Source organism: Rana temporaria, unplaced genomic scaffold (genome assembly GCF_905171775.1).
Source record: "Rana temporaria unplaced genomic scaffold, aRanTem1.1, whole genome shotgun sequence".
Lineage (NCBI taxonomy): Eukaryota > Metazoa > Chordata > Amphibia > Anura > Ranidae > Rana > Rana temporaria.
In genome coordinates, this window is record NW_024404642.1 from 2,222 (window position 1) to 16,972 (window position 14,751).

General features: G+C 47.9%; 1 long non-coding RNA gene across 1 annotated transcript; it reads right to left on the reverse strand.

Moving 5' to 3' along the window:
• Positions 1-1,594: 1,594 nt before the first annotated feature.
• LOC120922802 lies at positions 1,595-14,379 on the reverse strand. Its single transcript, XR_005745460.1, has 2 exons — positions 14,264-14,379; positions 1,595-1,671 (listed from the first exon to the last, which is right to left on the reverse strand). It is a non-coding gene; the product is annotated as an uncharacterized LOC120922802 (long non-coding RNA).
• Between the last annotated feature and the right edge of the window lie 372 nt (positions 14,380-14,751).

Below are 14,751 nucleotides of genomic sequence, written 5' to 3' on the forward strand. Positions count from 1 at the left end.
ATGACGTGGACATTACAGTGGGGGGGAAGATGACGTGGACATTACAGTGGGGGGGAGAGATGACGTGGACATTACAGTGGGGGGGGAAGATGACGTGGACATTACAGTGGGGGGGGAGATGACGTGGACATTACAGTGGGGGGAAGATGACGTGGACATTACAGTGGGGGGGGAAGATGACGTGGACATTACAGTGGGGGGGGAGATGACGTGGACATTACAGTGGGGGGGGGGGAAGATGACGTGGACATTACAATGGGGGAAGAAGACGTGGACATTACAATGGGGGGAGAAGACGTGGCCATTACAGTGGGGGGGGGGGGGAGATGACGCGGACATTACAGTGGGGGGGGGGGAAGATGACGTGGACATTACAGTGGGGGGGGAAGATGATGTGGACATTACAGTGGGGGGGAAGATGATGTGGACATTACAGTGGGGGGGGGGGAGATGACGTGGGACATTACAGTGGGGGGGGGGAAGATGACGTGGACATTACAGTGGGGGGGGGAGATGATGTGGACATTACAGTGGGGGGGGAAGATGATGTGGACATTACAGTGGGGGGGGGGAGATGACGTGGACATTACAGTAGGGGGGAAGATGACGTGGACATTACAGTGGGGGGGGGGGAGATGACGTGGACATTACAGTGGGGGGGGGGGAGATGACGTGGACATTACAGTGGGGGGAAGATGACGTGGACATTACAGTGGGGGGGGAAGATGACGCGGACATTACAGTGGGGGGGGGGGAGATGACGTGGACATTACAGTGGGGGGGGGGAGATGACGTGGACATTACAGTGGGGGGAGATGACGTGGACATTACAGGGGGGAGATGACGTGGACATTACAGTGGGGGGGGGGGGAGATGACGTGGACATTACAGTGGGGGGGGAGATGATGTGGACATTACGGGGGGGGAGATGATGTGGACATTACAGTGGGGGGGAAGATGACGTGGACATTACAGTGGGGGGGGGGGAGATGACGTGGACATTACAGTGGGGGGGAGATGATGTGGACATTACAGTGGGGGGGAGATGATGTGGACATTACAGTGGGGGGGGTGGTGTGGACATTACAGTGGGGGGGGGGAAGATGAGTGGACATTACAGTGGGGGGGGAGATGATGTGGATATTACAGTGGGGGGGGGGGGGAGATGATGTGGACATTACAGTAGGGGGGAAGATGACGTGGACATTACAGTGGGGGGGGAGATGACACGGACATTACAGTGGGGGGGGGGAGATGACGCGGACATTACAGTGGGGGGGGGGGGGGGAGATGACGTGGACATTACAGTGGGGTGACGGGGAGGGAGATGACGTGGACATTACAGTGGGGACTATATAGGGGACAAAACGCCAATAAACTGCAGTTTATCAGCTTCAGCGTGCATGGAGCCTTATTATTATTATTATTATTATTGGCTGTATACTGCCTGTATATGCTACATAGAATGTCCCACAAAGCCAGCATCATATTATTATAAAAAGGTGCTTGATTAAAAAAAAAAAATTACCTTTACTAAAAAATTTCCATCTGCCTCCTGGGAGACCATGACCACGGAATCGTGGAGCTTCTCTTCAAAGTGGACATGATTGTGAGCGCCCTCCTCTGGTAATCCGGTAGCAAAGCGGACGCCAGCCACTTTTGGCTTTGTACCTGCAGAGAGAGATCAGTTAGATTTGGGGCTCCAGAGGGAATAAGACACTGCAAAAGAATATGTAAAAATGCAAACATTAAATATCATTATTATGCCTTGCCCTACTAATAAAAGTTATCCTCTCCCCTTTATTTAATAGATTTAATTGGAAACATTAAACCCCTATTGATTCTGGCAGCAGCTGGCTCCTTCTGAATAGGCATGACAGCACAACACTGCTGATGAACAGTGTCCTGTACACTACCGTAGGCGGTCAGTAATTACAGGCAGCCTGACCGGGTCATAGCTTTTGATTGCCACAACAAATACAGTGCCTTGCGAAAGTATTCGGCCCCCTTGAACTTTGGGACCTTTTGCCACACAACCTTTTTTAACTAATAAAAAACTGAAAAATTGAGCGTGCAAAATTTTTCAGCCCCTTTACTTTCAGTGCAGCAAACTCTCTCCAGAAGTTCAGTGAGGATCTCTGAATGATCCAATGTTGACCTAAATGAATAATGATGATAAATAGAATCCACCTGTGTGTAATCAAGTCTCCGCATAAATGCACCTGCACTGTGATAGTCTCAGAGGTCCGTTTAAAGCGCAGAGAGCATCATGAAGAACAAGGAACACACCAGGCAGGTCCGAGATACTGTTGGAGAAGTTTAAAGCCGGATTTGGATACAAAAAGATTTCCAAGCTTTAAACATCCCAAGGAGCACTGTGCAAGCGATAATATTGAAATTGATGGAGTATCAGAACACTGCAAATCTACGAAGACCTGGCCGTACCTCTAAACTTTCAGCTCATACAAGGAGAAGACTGGTCAGAGATGCAGCCAAGAGGCCCATGCTCACTCTGGATGAACTGCAGAGATCTACAGCTGAGGTGGGAGACTCTGTCTATAGGACAACAATCAGTCCCTGTATTCTGCACAAATCTGGCCTTTATGGAAGAGTGGCAAGAAGAAAGCCATTTCTTAAAGATATCCATAAAAAGTGTCGTTTAAAGTTTCCCACAAGCCACCTGGGAGACACAAACATGTGGAAGAAGGTGCTCTGGTCAGATGAAACCAAAATCGAACTTTTTGGCAACAATGCAAAACGTTATGTTTGGCGTAAAAGCAACACAGCTCATCACCCTGAACACACCATCCCCACTGTGAAACATGGTGGTGGCAGCATCATGGTTTGGGCCTGCTTTTCTTTAGCAGGGACAGGAAAGATGGTTGAAATTGATGGGAAGATGGATGAAGCCAAATACAGGACCATTCTGGAAGAAAACCTGATGGAGCCTGCAAAAGACCTGAGACTGGGACGGAGATTTGTCTTCCAACAAGACAATGATCCAAAACATAAAGCAAAATCTACAATGGAATGGTTCACAAATAAACATATCCAGGTGTTAGAATTGCCAAGTCAAAGTCCAGACCTGAATCCAATCGAGAATCTGTGGAAAGAACTGAAAACTGCTGTTCACAAACGCTCTCCATCCAACCTCACTGAGCTCGAGCGGATTTGCAAGGAGAAATGGGCAAAAATGTCAGTCTCTCGATGTGCAAAACTGATAGAGACATACCCAAGCAACTTACAGCTGTAATCGCAGCAAAAGGTGGCGCTACAAAGTATTAACTTAAGGGGGCTGAATAATTTTGCACGCCCAATTTTTCAGTTTTTATTTGTTAAAAAAGTTTGAAATATCCAATACATTTCTTTCCACTTCATGATTGTGTCCCACTTGTTGTTGATTCTTCAAAAGAAAAATTACAGTTTTATATCTTTTATTTTTGAAGCCTGAAATGTGGCAAAAGGTCGCAAAGTTCAAGGGGGCCGAATACTTTCGCAAGGCACTGTATATAAATAATCCCCCGGAATCCCAAGCCAGTTTACCATTGTGTAGAGTCGATGTCAATAAATACCTGGGGGTTCATATATCTCGGTCCCCTGCGGACTACATTTCCCTCAATATAGTACCCCTTATCTCCCTCATTAAAACCAAAGCAAGGATCCGGTCCCGACTTCCACTTGGAATCTGGGGCCGCATAAATTTAATTAAAATGGTCTCCCTAAGATACTGTATGTAATGTGCCACACCCCAGTCTATCTACCCTTGAAACATTCCAAGTCTATGGAGGCCCTTCTTAACCCTTCAATACCGGGCATTTTCACCCCCTTCCTGCCCAGACCAATTTTTAGTTTTCAGCGCGGTCGCATTTTGAATGACAATTGCGCGGTCATGCAACACTGTACCCAAACTAGGGGCCAGATTCACAGCAGAGATACGATGGAGTTTCTCCTGATACGCCGTCGTATCTCTCAGAGTATCTATGGGCTGATCCATAGAATCAGTTACGCATAGATATCCCTAAGATCCGACAGGTGTAATTGTTTTACACTGTCGGATCTTAAGATACAATACCGCGGCCGCCGCTGGGGGGGAGTTTGCGTCGTAAACCAGCATTGGGTATGCAAATTAGGAGTTACGGCGATCCACAACGGTTTTTCGCGTTCACTACGTCGCTGCTAGTCTAGTTTCCCGTCGCAAAGTTAGTCGTCGTTTTAGGTGCCCTAACTTTACACAGCAATCGTATGTGCTGTATAAAGTATGGCCGTCGTTCCCGCGTCAAAATTTAAAAATGTTTCCTTCTTGCGTAAGACGTCCGGGAATATGGAATTGTGCTACGCACGTCGCCGTTCGAAAAAATTACGTCACTTCGCGCAAAGCACGGGGGAATATCAAAAGGGAGCATGCGCAGTAGGTCCGGCGCGGGAGCGCGCCTAATTTAAATGGCAAACGCCCTTTGAATTACGCGGGCTTACGCCGGAGGCCGCCGGCGTAGGTTTTCGTTGCAAGTGCTTTGTGTATCAGGCACTTGCGATGAAAACTTGCGGCGGTTGTAACGTATCTACGAATCTGGGCCTAAATCTTTATGTTTTTTCTCCCCACAAATAGAGCTTCTTTTGGTGGTATTTGATCATCTCTGCGGTTTTTATTTTTTGCGCTATAAAACAAAAGAAGAGCGACAATTTAAAAGAAAAAAAAAAACACAATATTTTTTACTTTTTTATTTAACCACTTCCCGCCCGGCCTATGGCCGATTTACGTCCGGGAAGTGGTTATGAAATCCTGACAGGACGTTCTAGAACGTCCTGCAGGATTTCATGCCGCGCGCGCCCGTGGGGGCGCGCATCGCGGCGATCGGTGATGCGGGGTGTCAGTCTGACACCCTGCATCTCCGATCTCGGTAAAGAGCCTCCGGCGGAGACTCTTTACCACGTGATCAGCCGTGTCCAACCACGGCTGATCACGATGTAAACAGGAAGAGCCGGCGATGGCTCTTCCTCACTCGCGTCTGACAGACGCGAGTAGAGGATAGCCGATCTGCGGCTCTCCTGACAGGGGGGGTTAGCGCTGATTGTTTATCAGCGCAGCCCCCCCTCGGATCGCCACACTGGACCACCAGGGATGCCCACCCTGGAGCACCAGGGTGGGCAAAAAAAAAAAGAAAGAAAAAAAAAAAAAAAAAAAAGCATAAAGAAAAAAAAAAAGATGCCAGTCAGTGCCCACAAATGGGCACTGACTGGCAACCTGGCAAAAATCAGTGCTGCCACCCCAGTGTCCATCAGCGCCACCCCAGTGTCCATCAGCGCCACCCCAGTGTCCATCAGTGCCACCCAGTGTCCATCAGTGCCACCCCACAGTGCCCATCCATGCCCAGTGCCCACCTATCAGTGCCCATCTGTGCCACCATAAGTATCCATCAGTGCCGCCCATGAGTGCCCATCTGTGCCGCCTATGAGTGCCCAGTGCCGCCCATGTGAGTGCCCATCAGTGCCGCCTATGTGTGCCCATCAGTGCCGCCTATGTGTGCCCATCAGTGCCGCCTATGTGTGCCCATCAGTGCCGCCTATGTGTGCCCATCAGTGCCGCCTATGTGTGCCCATCAGTGCCGCCTATGTGTGCCCATCAGTGCCGCCTATGTGTGCCCATCAGTGCCGCCTATGTGTGCCCATCAGTGCCGCCTATGTGTGCCCATCAGTGCCGCCTATGTGTGCCCATCAGTGCCGCCTATGTGTGCCCATCAGTGTCGCATACCAGCGCCGCCAATCAGTGCCACCTCATCTGTGCCCGTCAGTACTACCTCATCGATGTCCATCAGTGCCATCTCATCGGTGCCCATTAGTGCCGCCATATCAGTGCCCGTAATTGAAAGAGAAAACTTATTTACAAAAAAATTAAAAAAATAAAAACGTAATTTTTTTTCCAAATTTTCAGCCTTTTTTTCGTTGTTGCGCAAAAAAAAAAAATCGCAGAGGTGATCGAATACCACCAAAAGAAAGCTCTATTTGTGGGGAAAAAAGGACGCCAATTTTGTTTGGGTACAGTGTAGCATGACCGCGCAATTGCCATTCAAAGTGCGACAGTGCTGAAAGCTGAAAATTGGCTTGGGCGGGAAGCTGCGTAAGTACCTGGTATGGAAGTGGTTAATAAATATCACAATTTAAAAAAAACAAAAAACTTTTTTTTTCTTCTCAGTTTAGGCCGATACGTATTCTTCTACATATTTTTGGTAAAAAAAAAAAAAAAAAAAAAAAAAAAAAACGCAATAATCGTATATATTGATTGGTTTGCGCAAAAGTTATAGCGTCTACAAAATAGGTGATAGATTTATGGCATTTTTATTTTATTAATTTGTTTACTAGTATTGGCGGCGATTCGCGTTTTTTTACTGTGACCGTGACATTGCGGCGAACACATCGGACACTTTTGACACGGTTTTGGGACCACATTTATACAGCGATTAATGCTATAAATATGATTACTGTGTACATGTGACTGGCAGGGAAGGGGTTAAGCACTAGGGGGCGTTGAAGGGGTTAATATGTTCCCTAAGGTGTGTTCTAACTGTAGGGGGGAGGGGACTCACAAGGGGAGGAGACCGATGTGTGTTCCTCTGTACTGGGAACACACATTGGTCTCCTCACCGCTGACAGGAGGTGGATCTGTGTGTTTACACACACACACACACACACACACACAGATCTACACTCCTGCCATGATTACCGGCAATCCCGGCCGCCGGGCACCCGCGCCGGGTCACGAGCGCGGGCGCCCTAGATCGCCAGGAACACAGGACGTCATAGGACGTCCACCCGGATCGGCGAGGGGTTCCTGCCGCCGTCATTTCCCTATGGCGCGGTATGGAAGTGGTTAAAGTGGATGTAAACCCAAAAAATGTTTATTTATTTTTTTGATGTCACAATGTAGAGTATAAGATTTCCTATCATCTGTGCCCAGTCTTGCCACACAGAGTTAATCCAGCTCTGAGCAATCCTCTTTTATTGTTCAGTGAAAATTAACAGACTTCCAGATAAAAAAAGGTTATTTACATATCTAGCTTTGACATGTTTATCATATGTTATGTTAATCATAATATGAGGTGATCCACAGTATAAAAAAGTGAGAAATCCACCCTCCCCCACATAACACATCCTGGTAATATACAATGACCTGTGGATCACCTCATATTACGATAAACATAACATAACATATGATAAACATGTCCAAGCTAGATATGTAAATAACCTGTCACTCAAAGCAAGGAGAGAGGAAAGGACTTTATATTTAGACAGGTTTTTTATCTGGAAGTCTGCACTTTAAGTCCCTTGTGTGGGGAGCCAATAGACACAAATTAGAATGGCAAACTCTTAGGGGTAGATTCACGTAGATTGGCGTAACTTTGTGCGAGCGTAACGTATCCTATTTACGTTATGCCTCCGCAATTTTTACAGGCAAGTGAAGGTGCAGGAGCTGGGGGCTGGATCCGAGACGTGCAGGAGCTGGGGGCTGGATCCCAGACGTGAAGGTGCAGGAACTGGGGGCTGGATCCCAGACGTGAAGGTGCCAGAACTGGGGGCTGGATCCCAGACGTGAAGGTGCCAGAACTGGGGGCTGGATCCCAGACGTGAAGGTGCCAGAACTGGGGGCTGGATCCCAGACGTGAAGGTGCCAGAACTGGGGGCTGGATCCCAGACGTGAAGGTGCCAGAACTGGGGGCTGGATCCCAGACGTGAAGGTGTCGGAACTGGGGGCTGGAACCGAGACGTGAAGGTGCAGGAACTGGGGGCTGGATCCGAGACGTGAAGATGCAGGAGCTGGGGCTGGATCCGAGACGTGGGTGCAGGAGCTGGGGGCTGGATCAGAGACGTGAAGGTGCAGGAGCTGGATCAGAGACGTGAAGGTGCAGGAGCTGGGGGCTGGATCAGAGACGTGAAGGTGCCGGAACTGGGGGCTGGATCCGAGACGTGAAGCAGGAGCTGGATCTGAGACGTGAAGGTGCAGGAGCTGGGGGCTGGATCCCAGACGTGAAGGTGCCAGAACTGGGGGCTGGATCCCAGACGTGAAGGTGCCAGAACTGGGGGCTGGATCCCAGACGTGAAGGTGTCGGAACTGGGGGCTGGATCCGAGACATGAAGGTGCAGGAGCTGGATCCTAGACGTGAAGGTGCAGGAGCTGGATCCGAGACGTGAAGGTGCAGGAGCTGGATCCTAGACGTGAAAGTGCAGGAACTGGGAGCTGGATCCGAGACGTGAAGGTGCAGGAGTTGGGGGCTGGATCCCAGATGTGAAGGTGCAGGATCTGGGGGCTGGATCCGAGACGTGAAGGTGCAGGAGCTGGATCTTAGACGTGAAGGTGCAGGAGCTGGATCCGAGACGTGAAGGTGCCGGAACTGGGGGCTGGATCCCAGATGTGAAGGTGCAGGATCTGGGGGCTGGATCCGAGACGTGAAGGTGCAGGATCTGGGGGCTGGATCCGACACGTGAAGGTGCAGGAGCTGGGGGCTGGATCTGAGACGTGAAGGTGCAGGAATTGGGGTGATCTGAGAGGTTAGATTGTAGGAATTTTGGGGGGTGGGAGGGATCTCAGATCTGAAGGCACCAAACACACAAGCTGTGCAGAGTAGACAAGATTGTGGATCTTCCTTCCCGATTTAGAGTCAAGCAAACAAAATAGACAATTTCTGGCATCTTTGTAAAGATGTGAATCAACAGCAATCTTCATACAGAGGAAGACGTGGCTGGAAATGATACAGGGGGGGGGGGGGGGGGTGAGATTAAATCCACCGCTGGCCAGATAGAAGATTATCAGAAATAGAGCAGCTGGAAACAAAGTTCTCATCTGTTATAAATTTTCAGATCAGATTAGGAGTCGGAGAACCTCCCACTGAGCTGCTGCCCGAGGCAAGCCTATAAATGATAAAACGTTTGTCACGTCTGCAGATTTATGGTAGTAGAGCCGGGCTTGCTCTGTAGTCATACTGCAGGTGTGAACGGTCGGCTCTATCCCCAGCACGGCTATTTGCCTGCCGGTCCACCTACTGTTGAAGGACACTTCTCTGAGCCCAGGGCATTAGGACCCACCACAAAGAGAAGAAAACCAACAACCACAAGAAACCATTTAAAACACATATACATATTATACCACGTGCACATGGGGCATTAGAAAAAATGAGCTGCAAGGCCACTACCAACAGCAGGAAAATGCGGCTGTAAGAACGCCCTTTTGGTAGCTTTTTGCATTGTGTTGATGCATGTTTAGCCACATTGGCTTTTAGCAAGTGTTTCTCTGCCTACATTCAAAATCAATGGTTCCCTATGAGAGCCCATTCATTTGAATAGAAGTCGCACAGAAGTCAAATACTGATGATCCGACTTGCAGTGGAGCTTGTGTGCCGAGGATCGCGAAGAGGAACCCTCACCAAAATGAATTTTATTTTTTGTTTGTTTAAAGGGAACACCCACAAAAAAAAAAAAAACAACGAGGCATAAACCCCCCCCCCAAATCCAAACCAGACCCTTATCCGATCATGCAGGAACAAGGGCCTCTTTCCGACAACCTGGCCATCTCCAGGTGGAGGGTCTTATCGGAATCCTGGCCCCCAACCCTATGCAAATAAGTATGGGGTACATTGTACTCTACCCATTCACCCAAAAAGAATAAAAAGCAACTCCGGCATCTTGCGATTTCTTCTTCTCCCGGCGAGGTCTTCATCCTCCGGTTCTTCACCCTCTCTGCTGAAGTCTTCTTCTGCTGCCGGTTCTCCTTTCTGCACAGATTCTCCTCTTCTAGGGCATGATGGGGCGGTGAAGTCACAAGGACGCAGGGCTTCAGATGACATCACTGGGTAGCCCAACCTCATGGCTATATAAGTAATGGCACACGGGGGCCATAGCATTTCAGTGGGAGAGAACGCTGTGAGAACATGTTGAGGGCACATGACCTGGCCTGGTATGGTCCGGGGGGGGGGGGGAGAAGTGCTCGCACCCCCCTTTCCTGATCTGCATGCTCAGATAAGGGTCTGGTATGGATTTTGGGGGAGTCCCCCAATCGACGTATCTCCCTCATTAGCATATGTGAATAGGAAATCAATGGGAGTGCCAATTGCGGCAGCGTAAATATGCGCCCAAGATACGCGGTGTAGGAAAGTTACGTCGGTCGGATGAAGCCTACTATTTTCAGGCGTATCTTGGTATCAGGCGTAGTTCGGCGCATAGATCGACGGTGCATATTTACACTTACGCGGCGTATCTCGAGATACATCGGCGTAAGGGCTTTGTGAATCCGGGCCAAAATCTCCAGATTGCAGGGGAATATTGCTGCAAACGCTGGTTTTGTTGTTTTATCCTTAACCCTTTTGTGCCAAGTGTACGCATATATGCGTCCTCGGCTTTCGGGGGTTATACCGGGATGATGCCTGCAGCTACTGTTGTTTAGAGACGGCGATTGGCTATCCAGACATAAACGATGGGCTAAAAGCCGCTCGATTGTTATGCGGAGGAGCGTGAGGGGAAACTCCCCCCTTCCCGCCGCCTCTCTGGACCGGGCCTCCCGTCCACCTGGAGGCTTCAATCCGGCGCCTCCAGTGTCCAGGCGCAGACTGAAACTAAGCTGTAAACGGCTCCGATTCAGTCTCCGCAATGTTAACACGGAAGCGACGTCATGATGTCACTTTCGGGTTTCTCGGTGCCAATGGCGCCGGATTTAAAAAAGTACACAGTATTCAGAATCGCAGTTTTCGGCGATCTGAATACTTTGAAGTGCAAAGGAGGGCTCAGGGGTCCTTTAGACCCCCGATCCCTCCATAAAGAGTACCTGTCACCCTATTACTGTCACAAGGAATGTTTACATAATATAATATAATAAATAGGAAAAAAAAAGAAAAACATTTTTTAAAGCCCCCCCCGCGCGCGCGAGCTTGCGCAATATACCCATATATACCCAGTCACACCCATATATGAAAACGGTGTTCAAATCACACATGTGAGGCATCGCCGCGATCGTCAGAGCGAGAGCAATAATTCTAGCACTAGACCTCCTCTGTAACTCTAACCTGGTACTTGTAAAAAAAAGTTTAAAGCGTCACCTATGGAGATTTTTAGGTACCGTAGTTTGTCGCCATTCCACGAGTGCGTGCAATTATAAAGTGTGACATGCTTGGTATCCATTTACTCGGCGTAACATCATCTTTCACATTATGCAAACAAATTGGGCTAACTTTACTTTTTCATTTTAAAAAAAATCATGAAAATAGGTGCGTTTAAAACACCGCCGCACAAATACCGTGTGACATAAAACATTGCAACAATCGCCAAGTTATTCTCTAGAGTCTCTGCTAAAAAATATATATGTTGGTAAGGTAATAGTGCGCAACCCACAAACTTATAGGTGAAAAAAGAAAAACATGACATATGAAAAAACAAGAATAAAGTCTATAATAAAAATTTCCTGTGTGAAAAAATAGTCCAAAACACATGAACTGAACTATTTTTTCACACAGGAAATTTTTATTATAGACTTTATTCCTGTTTTTTCATATGTCATGTTTTTCTTTTTTCACCTATAAGTTTGTGGGTTGCGCACTATTACCTTACCAACATACTTTTGCTTGCTGAATATTCCAGCAAACTCTATTATTGCAGCACCATATTGAAATTTTTCATCTCAAACCTTATCTCACACACTGAACCCAATTAGAGTCTTGAAGTGTCCTAATTTGGGCTTAACCTTTAATAATACTCACTTACAGGTTATCTGCCATAAATTTTTTCATTTATTTTTATATTTGACACCATTAAGCAGAAGCGCAAATTCACCTTGCTTTACATAAAAAATATATATAATGTTTGGGGGTTCCAAGTAATTTTCTAGCAAAAATACGGATTTTAACTTGTAAACACAATGGGCCAGATCCACAGAAGATCTACGCTGGCGTATCTATTGATACGCCGCGTAATTTCAAAGTTCCCACATCGTATCTTTGTTTTGTATCTACAAAACAAGATACGACGGCATCTGGGCTCGATCTGACTGGCGTACGTCTTAGTACGCTGTCGGATCGTAGGTGCATTTTTCCGCGGCCGCTAGGTGGCGTTTCCGTCGAATTCCGCGTTGAGTATGCAAATTAGCTAGTTACGGCGATCCACGAACGTACGCCCGGCGCATTTTTTTACGTCGTTTGCGTTCAGCTTTTTCCGGCATATAGTTACCCCTGCTATATGAGGCGTACTCAATGTTAAGTATGGCTGTCGTTCCCGCCTCGAATTTAGAATTTTTTACGTTGTTTGCGTAAGTCGTTCGCGAATAGGGATTTGCGTAGAATGACGTCACCGTCGTAAGCCCTGGCTTGTTCCGGTTTAATTTCAAGCATGTGCACTGGGATACCCCCACGGACGGCGCATGCGCAGTTTAATAAAAAACGTCATTTACGTCGGGTCACAACGTATTTACATAAAACACGCCCCCATCACATTGCTTTGAATTGCGCGCCCTTACGCCGCCAAAGTTACACTACGCCGCCGTAACTTACGGCGCAAATTCTTTGAGGATAAGGAAATTACGCTGTAAGTTACGGCGGCGTAGTGTATCAGAGATACGCTACGCCGGCCGCAACAATGCGCCGATGTACGTGGATCTGCCCCCAAATGTCAGAAATAGGCTTAGGCATGAAAAGGTTAAAATGGGCCATTCGTTTTTGTATTATTTTGGGATGGAGCTCTGCTTTAACATTCTCTACTCCAGCCAAAATCTATAGTCACAAGAACCTCAAACTAATGATGCGATTCTGACATGTGGCCTCCCGATTCTCGTGAAGTGTGCAAACGCGCACACACACAGTGCCGGCAATGAACATGACTTTTCAGATTTCTTGGGACACCTCATTGCGATCAGATGATAGAAATACATTCCTGTGTGGCGCAGTGGGAGGTTGGTCACGGTAATGAGCGTTGGCGCTTCCCATCTGTACATCGTGTGATCCGTCAGGGAACAGATTCCTCCATCGCAGGTAACATAAAGAGGTGCCGTCATGTGAAACTACGATAAAAGGAACCGCCGACACGACGAGGAAGAGGGTGACAATGAGAGGTGTATGGGGCCCCGGCAGACGCGACACATGATGTCCCCTCATTGATTAATGGTAGGTTTGTTAGAGTTCAGACACCTCCTCGGGGGGTCCATTCACTCACATTACACAGACTGACGATAATTAGGTTACTGTCTGCTCCCGTTTAAGCTGCTCACACAGCGCCATCAGCAACCGCGGGCAGAATAATGGGAACGCGATATGTGATAAAAGAGTGACGAGCAACGGCAAAGTGCGCTTCTACCATCTCCGACTTATACCGGGCTCAGGGGTCTCTATGCAACAATATGATATATGTCAGAGCTATATATGCCAATTGTAATAATAGAGTGTAAGCTCCTCTGGTACAGAGACTGATGTGGCTGGCTCAGTGATCTCTGTACAGCACTGCGGTATATGTCAGAGCTATAAATAATAAGTATGCGATTGCAAGGGAGGGGACAGAGTGTAAGCTCTCTGGTGCAGAGACTGATATGACTGTCTCAGTGTTCTCTGTACAGCAACGCAGTATATACCGTATTTATCGGCGTATACCGCGCACTATTTTGCCCTGAAAATCAGGGCAAAATCATGGGTGCGCGATATACGCCGATACCGCTTTCCGCGCCGAGTTTGAATACTGCGCCGGCATATACCGAGCGCAGTACACTCGTGTATCTTCGGGCAGTCTCGGCGCCTCTCGCGCTGACGTCCTGGACGTACAGGACGTCAGCGCGAGAGTAGCCGAGCCTGCCCGACGATACCCGAGTGTACTGCTCTCGGGATATGTCGGCGCAGTATTCAAACTCGGCGCAGGAAACGAGCGGGGAGGACGCCGCAGAAGGACGCCGGACCCGACGAAGAGGACACCCGAAGCCGCAGACGGACGCGGGACCCAACGAGGCCGCCGATGGACACCGCGCAAGACACCAAAACTATAAGTACAAAAAAAACTTTTTTCCACAGGAATTCGGGGCAACTTTAGGGGTGAGCGTTATACACGGGAGCGCGCTATACCCCGATAAATACGGTATATCAGTGCTATATAAAATGAACAACAACAGTGGTGTGTTACTATGGGGGCACATTAAAGTGTAAGCTCCTCTGGTGCAGAAACTGGATGGCCCAGTGTTCCTCTGTACAAATGAAAGAGAAAAAAAAAAAAAAAAAAATTATATAAAGAACACACAAAATGGAATAAAAATTACCTTTTTTGGCAGCAGCCATCTATCGCACCATCCAGAACCTTCTATGACATTAGAAGTTGTTCCCCCATATCGGCAGCACTCTGGGCCCTGCACAACGAAAACAAGAGCAATGTATGAAGGGGAAGCACATACACACAAAAACAAATCTCAAGCACACATATGCCATTTCAGAGACAAAAATGGAGTCTGCCATTGCTGAAAATGCCATCTGCCTGGCTACTATGCTGACCCTTTGGCTCCATTTGGAGTCACTAACAGGAAATATGCAGAACTTTTGCACTGTGTACTGTACTGGCATCAGCAATGCCAGCATTCCAGGCAGACAGAGGGGATGGTCAGAAAAAGTTGTGCTGGAAGCAGATTTTCCTTTTAGAATCAAGAAAGAGCACAGGAGTCGTCTATAAGTCTTAGGCACAAAGAAAGAAAGACAAAGAAAGAAAGACAAAGAAAGAAAGAAAGAAAGAAAGACAAAGAAAGAAGAAAAAGAA